The sequence below is a fragment of the Triticum aestivum genome, chromosome 5A, assembly GCF_018294505.1.
Source record: "Triticum aestivum cultivar Chinese Spring chromosome 5A, IWGSC CS RefSeq v2.1, whole genome shotgun sequence".
NCBI classification, from domain to species: Eukaryota; Viridiplantae; Streptophyta; class Magnoliopsida; order Poales; family Poaceae; genus Triticum; species Triticum aestivum.
The window spans coordinates 536,204,652-536,215,224 of record NC_057806.1 but is presented as its reverse complement, the minus strand read 5'-3'; the positions used below and the strand labels follow the sequence as shown (position 1 = coordinate 536,215,224).

The 10,573-nt window shown below is 46.6% G+C and overlaps 1 pseudogene; it reads left to right on the top strand.

The window, feature by feature from the left end:
• The window catches only part of LOC123107531 (putative wall-associated receptor kinase-like 16), a 4,631-nt pseudogene extending 1,059 nt beyond the window's left edge, over positions 1 to 3,572 (top strand).
• The last annotated feature ends 7,001 nt before the right edge of the window (positions 3,573 to 10,573 follow it).

Here is a 10,573-nt window from a genome sequence, read left to right as displayed (position 1 = left end):
TTCATGTGTACCATTTCCCCTCTCATATATGCATGCAAAAAAAATCCGAATAGAGAAATGCAAAGTAGGGGTTATAATATGTAAGTTTTGTCTCTTGAGAATCGAGTACTTATGTAATAGTAGATGAATATGTTGTTGGAAAAACTGTAAAGGAGAACATACCGTCATACTCAAGTCTTGTACTCACTTTTTTTCTATCTCATATTGATCAAATTGTTAGTTTGTTTCATTATACTTGTCTTGCATCTTGAATGCCATTTCAGTTCCATCATTGATTGAAAAATGGTACATATACCTTTGTTTGTAACTTTTGATGTTGACTGATATATATTCATTTAAGTAGAATTGCAAATCATTTCTTAGAATAAATAAGAAGCCTAGATCAAGTGGTATTCTATAGTTATCTACTAATACCCCAATATCCATATCTTTCTTATCTTACCTCAAAAGTCTCACATGGGATTAGGTGTTTTTTCTTGGATATTCACTGCACATGTCAATGAATGTGAGCATAGTCCAAGTCCCTGCCCTAAGTCTGCAACTTGTTAAAACATAGTTGGAGGATACCATTGTTTATGTCCTTTTGGCGGTAATTTTGCAAAGGAAACAAACTCTTGCACCAATGGATTGATAGGTAAACCTCCTGAAGTTATCACCTTGCTTTATTCGTCTTATAACCATTGACAACATTACAACCATTTTAGAATCTGAAAAGAGATTTTTGCTATTTATCATTTAAATATTATGTTTTGGTGAGAGCAACACGGTAGTTTTCTTTTCATTGCCTGGCAATGTAGAGAGGTTTTGTCAGTTGTCACTGGCCCACTGCCAAACTTTGGTTATTTTTATTTTTAACATCAACTAGGACCAGAGCATTGGTCCGCTGAATCTAAAAACAATGGAATCGAAAGTGTTTTCGGCAACACATAAATAACGACAAAGTAGTTACAGACAAAAAAAAAACTATTCACACCCCTCCTCCCTCGACGTGCCCCGCGCGTACGTCACGGGTGCCCTAGATCGATGGCCAGCGACTCGCTCCTCTCCAACACTTCCTCCCCCCCCCCCGCCTTGCCACCGCCGGAGTGCGTCCGCTGGGCGAAGCCCGTGCGGCGTGGACGGCGGCGGGGTCTCTTCCTCCTTCCTTTGGTCATCGTGGCGGCATCATGGGTCGGCTATGCGGCGGCGAGGGGCGCGGCGTCTGGCTGGATTCTCGATGGCGGGGACGGCTGGATTCGGCGGCCTCTTGGCTAGGAGGCGGTGGTGCATCGTGGTGGCGCTGGTGGCGGGGTTTCGGTCGGGGTCGTCTCGATCTCGATCTGGGACGTCGCCGTCGCCAGGGACGGTGGTGGCGTGGCCGGATCTGTGCCCAGGCGTGGGCTTGGTCTCGGAGTCACGGTCGGCACGGTGGTGGGTGTGACACGTCGGCAGCTGGGCGGATCTACGAGATTCCATCCTTGTCTGGTCCTTGTTAGCGATTGTGTTGCTTTTGTATCGTACCCTCTTCAGGGCATCGTTTTGGAGTTTGCTCCAGTTGAAGGGAGCAGCGACGCCGACAGCGCATGCCCGGTGGTGCAACTGCTGATGAAAATCGCGCCGACTATGGTCATGGCGGACATTGGCGGCGTCTTTGATGTCGTTTCCTTGTCGGGGCATCGTCGTTGCAGTTTGCGTGACCAGGTTCGGGATGCTCTGGGGGAAACCCTAGAGTTGGGTCTCCCGGATCGGACGATGACGGCGTTCTTAGTATCGCTTCTCCTCCTGGGGGCATCGTTTTGGAGCAAGTGATGGCTGGAGGTGACAAGAGGAGGAACGGTGTTACATCTACCGCAAGGCCGACGGCGGATCACTGCGGCATGGCGCTGCGGAGTTTCAGGGATGGGCGTGTGTGAATGGACACGCGCAGGATGGTGGCATTGTCTGACGCCATGGTGGCGTCGACGGTAGGCCTGCCAAGGTTGGTGCATGAGTACCTGCTCTAGAGATGGATACGCGGTTGGAGGTGGCGGCGGCCTATGAGAGTGCGTCAGACCGGTGTGTGACCCAATTCCGGCATTGTGGCTTAGTTGGGGCATCCGGCTTTAGATGTTAGGATTTGATGTGATGTCTGTTTGGTATTAGGCTCGGACATTTGGCACATCTTCATCAAGGGGATAGGAGTAGCGACATGTGTGTTGCCAAGATGATGGCTTCAAGCATATTGATATATTATTTGTAAGGTCTTTATAAATAATTAATAAAATGGATGCATGCATCGTCCAGATGCAGAGGCTGAGAATATATCCTTTTTTTTTAAATGTGTCTAAATATTACTTATGTATACTTTTGCAGGAGTTATTATTGGACTAAGTTGTGGTACTGGGGTTCTATTTATTGCGTTAATTTCAACCTTGTTGGTCCGAAGGTGGAACCAAGGTATTAAAAGTAGAGTTCGAAAGGCGCACTTCCGCAGAAACAAAGGTCTTTTCTTGGAACAACTGATCTCATCGGATGAAAGTGCCATGCATAGCACTGAAATATTTTCTTTGGATGGGTTAGAAAAGGCAACCGGCAATTTTGACTCCACACGCATTCTAGGTCTTGGAGAGCATGGTACCGTTTACAAGGGGATTTTATTAGATAGGCGCGTGGTGGCCATAAAGAAGTCCAAATTGGTTGATCAAATAGAGATTGATCAATTCATTAACGAGCTTGCCATTATGTCACAAATCAATCATTGAAATGTGGTAAAACTTTTTGGATGCTGCCTCGAGTCAGAGGTACCTTTGCTTGTGTACGAGTTCATATCCAACGGCGCATTGTCTGAAATCCTCCATGGTGACAACCTCAGTTCCAGGATCTCTTTAACATGGGACGATCGTATTATAATTGCTAGTGAGGCTTCAAGTGCTCTTGCTTACCTGCATTCCGCTGCTTCTATACCAATCTTTCACAGAGACGTGAAATCTGCCAATATACTCTTGACTCATAACTTTAGTGCGAAGGTTGCAGACTTCGGAGCGTCAAGATCCATCTCCATTGATGAAACTCGTGTAGTCACAGCAGTGCAAGGTACATTTGGATACCTGGATCCCGAGTATTACCACACAGGCCAACTAACTGAAAAGAGTGATGTTTATAGTTTTGGTGTGATAATTGTCGAGCCCCTTACAAGGAAAAAGTCGATCTTTCTCGATTCCCATAGTGAAAATAAAAACCTATGCCATTACTTTGTTCAAAGGCAACAAGATAACACCATCAAGCAGATCGTCGATGTTCAAGTTCTTGAGGAAGGTACGGAAAGACAGATCGACGAGATGGCCTCCCTTGCGATGGCATGCTTAAAGCATAGAGGAGAGGAGAGGCCTACCATGAAAGAAGTGGAGCCAAGACTGCAGGCCATGAGAGGGAAGATGGTGATGAAGAGAAATCATGAGTTAGAAAGGCATGGTGAAGCTGTGACATTGTTACCTTCAAATTATTCCAACTATTTCAGCACTAGTTTTGGGGCTGCTAATTCATCAAATCAATGTGTCACTCGATGTTGTACAATGGAGCGAGAACTAGTTTCTTGGACAGACCTACCTCGCTAAATTGTCACATTTCCCCTTCTTTTGATAGAAAAAAATGCATAGTTTTTTCCTTTGTTCTACTTGCTAAAATACCAATTAGATGAACTTTTTCTGCTTTGTTCTATGAACAAGAATAATCTGGGTTTTTTGTAACACGAATATGATTGTATACCAATGTTGGCAACGCTCCAAGAATCATGTCCTCTCCAAAGGTTCGTATCAACTCCTTGTTGTGATCTCTCTTCCTGAGACATGATGAACTCTCCATTTGGCACTATTGTTGGCCAGACCATGGCGATGACAACCCGCAAGGTTGAGATAGCCGAATAAATAGTCTCGACAAAGAAGCATCTCATGTAATGTGATCTAGTAAGCTTATCAAGTGAAGTTTATTCTGAAGAAGGTTGTGTAGGCATAGGAGAGCTGTTGGAAGAGAGGGGAGATGGGAAAACTTTTGATGTATGTTTTAATCAGATATAAAGGCATTTGCATGAATTTTTTTTATCTTAGAGCATCTCCAACAGCCGCGCTACACGCCGCGCGCAAAAAACTACTTTACCGCGCGCCCTTCGCCTGGTTTTGCGCGGCTGGCAGCGCTAGCTCCAACAGCCGCGCTAAAATGCAGCGTGCGCGTGCCGCTCCAGTAGCGCGCAAAAAATGCAGCGCGCGACTCGCCGGGGCATTGGATATGTTGCATTTTGGACACAAAATGGATTTGAAACCTTCAAAATGCAATGAACATGACATATAAATTTCACACAAACAAGTTGATGAATAAAAGTTCATGCCCACAAGTTCAAAATCGTGCCCACAAGTTTAAAATCATGCCCACAAGTTCATCCAACCAAGTTCAAAATGCAAACCAAGTTCATGACACAAACGAAAGACACGTCAAGCCTCGTCCTCGTCTTCGTCCTCATCTTCGGAAGACGATTCTTCCTCCTCCGAAGATGATTCTTCCTCCTCCTCCTCATCGCGCACCGCATCACGTGAAGCTCCGACGGTGTTGGCAAGATCTTTAACGACATCTTCATGGAAATGTGTGTGAGGAGGCACACCGGAAGACATTCCGCCCATCGCGGCCGGCCCATGCCTCCCATGAGAGAAGCAAACTCATGCCTCCCATGGCGGCCATAGCGTCGGGGGGTGCTCCAAAGCCACCCATGCCTCCCATGGTCTTCATGGTAGCTCCAAAGCCATCCATGGCACCTAAACTGCCCACGGTATCTCCGAAGCCACCCATGCCTCCCATGGCGCCAAAGCCACCGCCACCCATGGCGCCAAGGCCACCGCCGCCCATTGCGCGAATCTTGGCTCTTTTTTGGATCAAGACTTCTTCACGGGCAAGATTGACATACTCCTTTTGCACCTCATTGAGGATAGATGTGTCCAAGAAGAACAAGTGCTTCTCCCATTCCAACAATCTAGTTCGCTCCTCATTGCTCACCTTCCTCTCCTCCAAAGCCACCTTCCTCTCCTCGGCCGCCACCCTCCTCTCCTCAGCCGCCAACCTCCTCTCCTCGGCCGCCAACCTCCTCTCCTCGGCCGCGGCATCTTGGTTCCTTGCCATTTTCCTCACCTCGTTGGCTTCTTTTCTTGCCTTCACAATAGCTTCCATATCATTTTTGAACTCATCATCTCCTTTCCTCTTTTCTTTTCTTTTGCATCTTTCTTGCACCCATCCGGTCGCTTTGGCTTCGAGTATGAAACCGAGTTGGGTGTGGGGCTTCTCTTGCCGTCAGTTGATGCATCCTCCTCCTCCTCATCATCATCATTCAACTCAATTGTTCTCTTGCGTTTGTTACTCAAATGCAAATCATCCAAATCATCACGCTTCTTCCATTTCTCATCATCCTTCAACACTTCATAGCAATGAGGCAAGGTAAATATCCTTCCTTTCTTGATCTTCCCCTTCTTGGTTCTCTTCTCCTCTCCTTTGAACAAGTTTTGTGCAATGTTGTACTACATGAAAACAAAACAAGTTAGCACTTTGAACACCAACAACAAGTATGATGATCATGTATGAAATGCCACTTACTGTATCGTCCTCATTTGTGCCACTTGGGTTCAACTTGTCAACCGCCTTTTGTGCGGACGCCCACCTTTGACAATCTGAGTTGATTGTCGACCACCCGGACCAAAGTGATCTCTCGGAGTGGTCAATTCCACTCACGTTGCGAACATCAAAGTGTTCTTTCATCCGCCCCCAATAAGCATCTCTACTTTGATCACCTCCAACGGATGGATCCCTCGACACTTGCAACCAAGTATTGCATAGTAAGATGTCATCGGCGTTGGTGTAATTGCCCGCTTTTCCTTTCGGCGCGTCGACAATGCCCTCACCATCTTCGTCCACCTCGAACTCATGCTCTCCGAAATGCATGTCATTGGTTTGAGACCAATGCGAATTGTTGGAGCCAACACCCATAGTTGGCATGTATGCATCATCGTTGACACTACAAAATATATAGAACAATGCAAATAGCTATCTATATGGATGCATTCAAAAAATAACAAGAAAAGTTGGAAAAAATTTCTACCTTTGGGGCACATCGTCGAACACGTTGTGCGCGTCGGCCACCGGCTCAACGAGTGAGCTCGCCGGCGCTTCGGTAGCCGTCGCACCCGTCACACGCCCTGCAAGCTTCTTTCTCCTCGCCTTCTGTTGGGGAACGTTGCAGAAAACAAAATTTTTCCTACGGTTTCACCAAGATCCATCTAGGAGTTCATCTAGCAACGAGTGATTGGATTGCATCTACATACCTTTGTAGATCACGCGCGGAAGCGTTCAAAGAACGGGGATGAGGAAGTCATACTCGACGTGATCCAAATCACCGGAGATCCTAGCGCCGAACGGACGGCACCTCCGCGTTCAACACACGTACGGTCAGCGTGACGTCTCCTCCTTCTTGATCCAGCAAGGGGGGAGGAGAGGTTGAGGAAGATGGCTCCAGCAGCAGCACGACGGCGTGGTGGTGATGGAGCTGCAGTACTCCGGCAAGGCTTCGCCAAGCATTATGGAGGAGGAGGATGTGTTGGAAAGGGAGAGGGAGGCACCAAAGGCGTGGGGTGAGAGGCCCTCCTTACCCCACTATATATAGGGAGCCTAGGGGGGGCGGCCCTAGGAGATGCAATCTCCTAGGGGGGGCGGCGGCCAAGGGAGGAATCCCTCCTCCCCAAGGCACCTAGGAGGTGCCTTCCCCCTTTAGGACTCTTCCTTTCTTGATCTCTTGGCGCATGGGCCTCTTGGGGCTGGTGCCCTTGGCCCATACAGGCCAAGGCGCACAACCGTACAGCCCATGTGGCCCCCGGGGCAGGTGGCCCCACCCGGTGGACCCCCCGGGACCCTTCCGGTGGTCCCGGTACAATACCGATGACCCCGAAACTTGTCCCGATGCCTGAAATAGCACTTCCTATATATAATTCTTTACCTCCGGACCATTCCGGAACTCCTCGTGATGTCCGGGATCTCATCCGGGACTCTGAACAACGTTCGGGTTACTGCATATACATATCCCTACAACCCTAGCGTCACCGAACCTTAAGTGTGTAGACCCTACGGGTTCGGGAGACATGTAGACATGACCGAGACGACTCTCCGGCCAATAACCAACAGCGGGATCTGGATACCCATGTTGGCTCCCACATGCTCCTCGATGATCTCATCGGATGAACCACGATGTCGAGGATTCAATCAATCCCGCATACAATTCCCTTCGTCAATCGATATGTTACTTGCCCGAGATCCGATCGTCGGTATCCCAATACCTCGTTCAATCTCGTTACTGGCAAGTCACATTACTTGTACCGTAATGCATGATCCCGTGACCAGACACTTGGTCACTTTGAGCTCATTATGATGATGCATTACCGAGTGGGCCCAGTGATACCTCTCCGTCATATGGAGTGACAAATCCCAGTCTTGATCCGTGTCAACCCAACAGTCACTTTCGGAGATACCCGTAGTATATCTTTATAGTCACCCAGTTACGTTGTGATGTTTGGTACACCCAAAGCACTCCTACGGTATCCGGGAGTTACACGATCTCATGGTCTAAGGAAAAGATACTTGACATTGGAAAAACTCTAGCAAACGAACTATACGATCTTATGCTATGTTTAGGATTGGGTCTTGTCCATCACATCATTCTTCTAATGATGTGATCTCGTTATCAATGACATCTAATGTCCATAGTCAGGAAACCATAACTATCTGTTGATCAACGAGCTAGTCAACTAGAGGCTTACTAGGGACATGTTGGTGTCTATTATTCACACATGTACTACGATTTCCGGATAACACAATTATAGCATGAATAAAGACAATTATCATGAACAAGGAAATATAATAATAATGCTTTTATTATTGCCTCTAGGGCATATTTCCAACAGTCTCCCACTTGCACTAGAGTCAATAATCTAGTTACATTGTGATGAATCGAACACCCATGGAATTCTGGTGTTGATCATGTTTTGCTCTAGGAAGAGGTTTAGTCAACGGATCTGCTACATTCAGGTACATATGTACTTTACAAATATCTATGTCTCCATCTTGAACATTTTCACGAATGGAGTTGAAGCGACGCTTGATGTGCCTTGTCTTCTTGTGAAACCTGGGCTCCTTGGCAAGTGCAATAGCTCCAGTGTTGTCACAGAAGAGTTTGATTGGCCCCGACGCATTGGGTATGACTCCTCGGTGATGAACCCCTTCACCCAAATTGCTTCATGCGCTACCTCCGAGGCTGCCATGTACTCCGCTTCACATGTAGATCCCGCCACGACGCTCTGCTTGCAACTGCACCAGCTTACTGCCCCACCATTCAAAATATACATGTATCCGGTTTGTGACTTTGAGTCATCCAGATCTGTGTCGAAGCTAGCGTCGACGTAACCCTTTACGATGAGCTCTTCGTCACCTCCATAGACGAGAAACATTTCCTTAGTCCTTTTCAGGTACTTCAGGATATTCTTGACCGCTGTCCAGTGTTCCCTGCCGGGATTACTTTGGTACCTACCTACCAAACTTACGGCAAGGTTTACATCAGGTCTGGTACACAGCATGGCATACATAATAGAACCTATGGCTAAGGCATAGGGGATGACACTCATCTCTTCTATATCTTCTGCCGTGGTCGGACATTGAGCTGAGCTCAATTTCACACCTTGCAACACAGGCAAGAACCCCATCTTAGACTGATCCATATTGAACTTCTTCAATATCTTATCAAGGTATGTGCTTTGTGAAAGACCTATGAGGCGTCTTGATCTGTCTCTATAGATCTTGATGCCTAATATATAAGCAGCTTCTCCAAGGTCCTTCATTGAAAAACTCTTATTCAAGTAGGCCTTAATGCTGTCCAAGAGTTCTATATCATTTCCCATCAAAACTATGTCATCTACATATAATATGAGAAATGCTACAGAGCTCCCACTCACTTTCTTGTAAACCCAAACGCTTTGATCATCTCATCAAAGCGAATGTTCCAACTCCGAGATGCTTGCACCAGCCCATAAATCGAGCGTTGGAGCTTGCACACCTTGTTAGCATTCTTAGGATCGACAAAACCTTCCGGTTGCATCATATACAATTCTTCCTTAAGGAAACCATTAAGGAATGCCGTTTTGACGTCCATTTGCCATATCTCATAATCGTAGAATGCGGTAATTGCTAACATGATTCGGACGGACTTTAGCTTCGCTACCGGTGAGAAAGTCTCATCGTAGTCAAACCCTTGAACTTGTCGATAACCCTTAGCGACAAGCCGAGCTTTATAGATGGTCACATTACCATCTGCGTCTGTCTTCTTCTTAAAGATCCATTTATTTCTATGGCTCGCCGCTCAACGGGCAAGTCAGTCAAAGTCCATACTTCATTTTCATACATGGATCCTATCTCAGATTTCATGGCTTCTAGCCATTTGTCGGAATCTGGGCCCGCCATCGCTTCTTCATAGTTCGAAGGTTCACCGTTGTCTAACAACATGATTTCCAAGACAGGGTTGCCGTACCCCTCTGGTGCGGAATGTGTCCTTGTGGACCTATGAAGTTCAGTAGCAACTTGATCTGAAGTTTCATGATCATCATCATTAACTTCCTCTCTAGTCGGTGCAGGCACCTCATGAACATTTTCTTGAGTTGCGCCATTTAAGAGGTAATACTTCATCAAGTTCTACTTTCCTCCCACTTACTTCTTTCGAGAGAAACTCTTTCTCTAGAAAGGACCCATTCTTGGCAACAAAGATCTTGCCTTCGGATATGAGGTAGAAGGTATACCCAATAGTTTCTTTAGGGTATCCTATGAAGACGCATTTTTCCGACTTGGGTTCGAGTTTTTCAGGTTGATGTTTCTTGACATAAGCATCTCATCCCCAAACTTTCAGAAACGACAGCTTAGGTTTCTTCCCAAACCATAATTCATACGGTGTCGTCTCAACGGATTTCGACGGAGCCCTATTTAAAGTGAATGCGGCAGTCTCTAAAGCATACCCCCAAAAAGATAGCGGTAAATAGGCAAGAGACATCATAGATCGCACCATATCTAATAGAGTGCGATTACGACGTTCGGACACACCATTACGCTGAGGTGTTCCAGGCGGCGTGAGTTGTGAAACTATTTCACATTTTCTTAAGTGTGTGCCAAACTCGTGACTCAAGTATTCTCCTCCACGATCTGATCGCAGGAACTTGATTTTCCTGTCACGTTGATTCTCAACCTCACTCTGAAATTCCTTGAACTTTTCAAAGGTCTCAGACTTGTGTTACATTAAGTAGACATACCCATATCTACTCAAGTCATCAGTGAGGGTGAGAACATAACGATAGCCACCGCGAGCCTCAACACTCATTGGACCGCACACATCAGTATGTATGATTTCCAATAAGTTGGTTGCTCGCTCCATTGTTCCTGAGAACGGAGTCTTGGTCATTTTACCCATGAGGCATGGTTCGCACGTGTCAAAAGATTCATAATCAAGAGACTCTAAAAGTCCATCAGCTTGGAGCTTCTTCATGCGTTTGACACC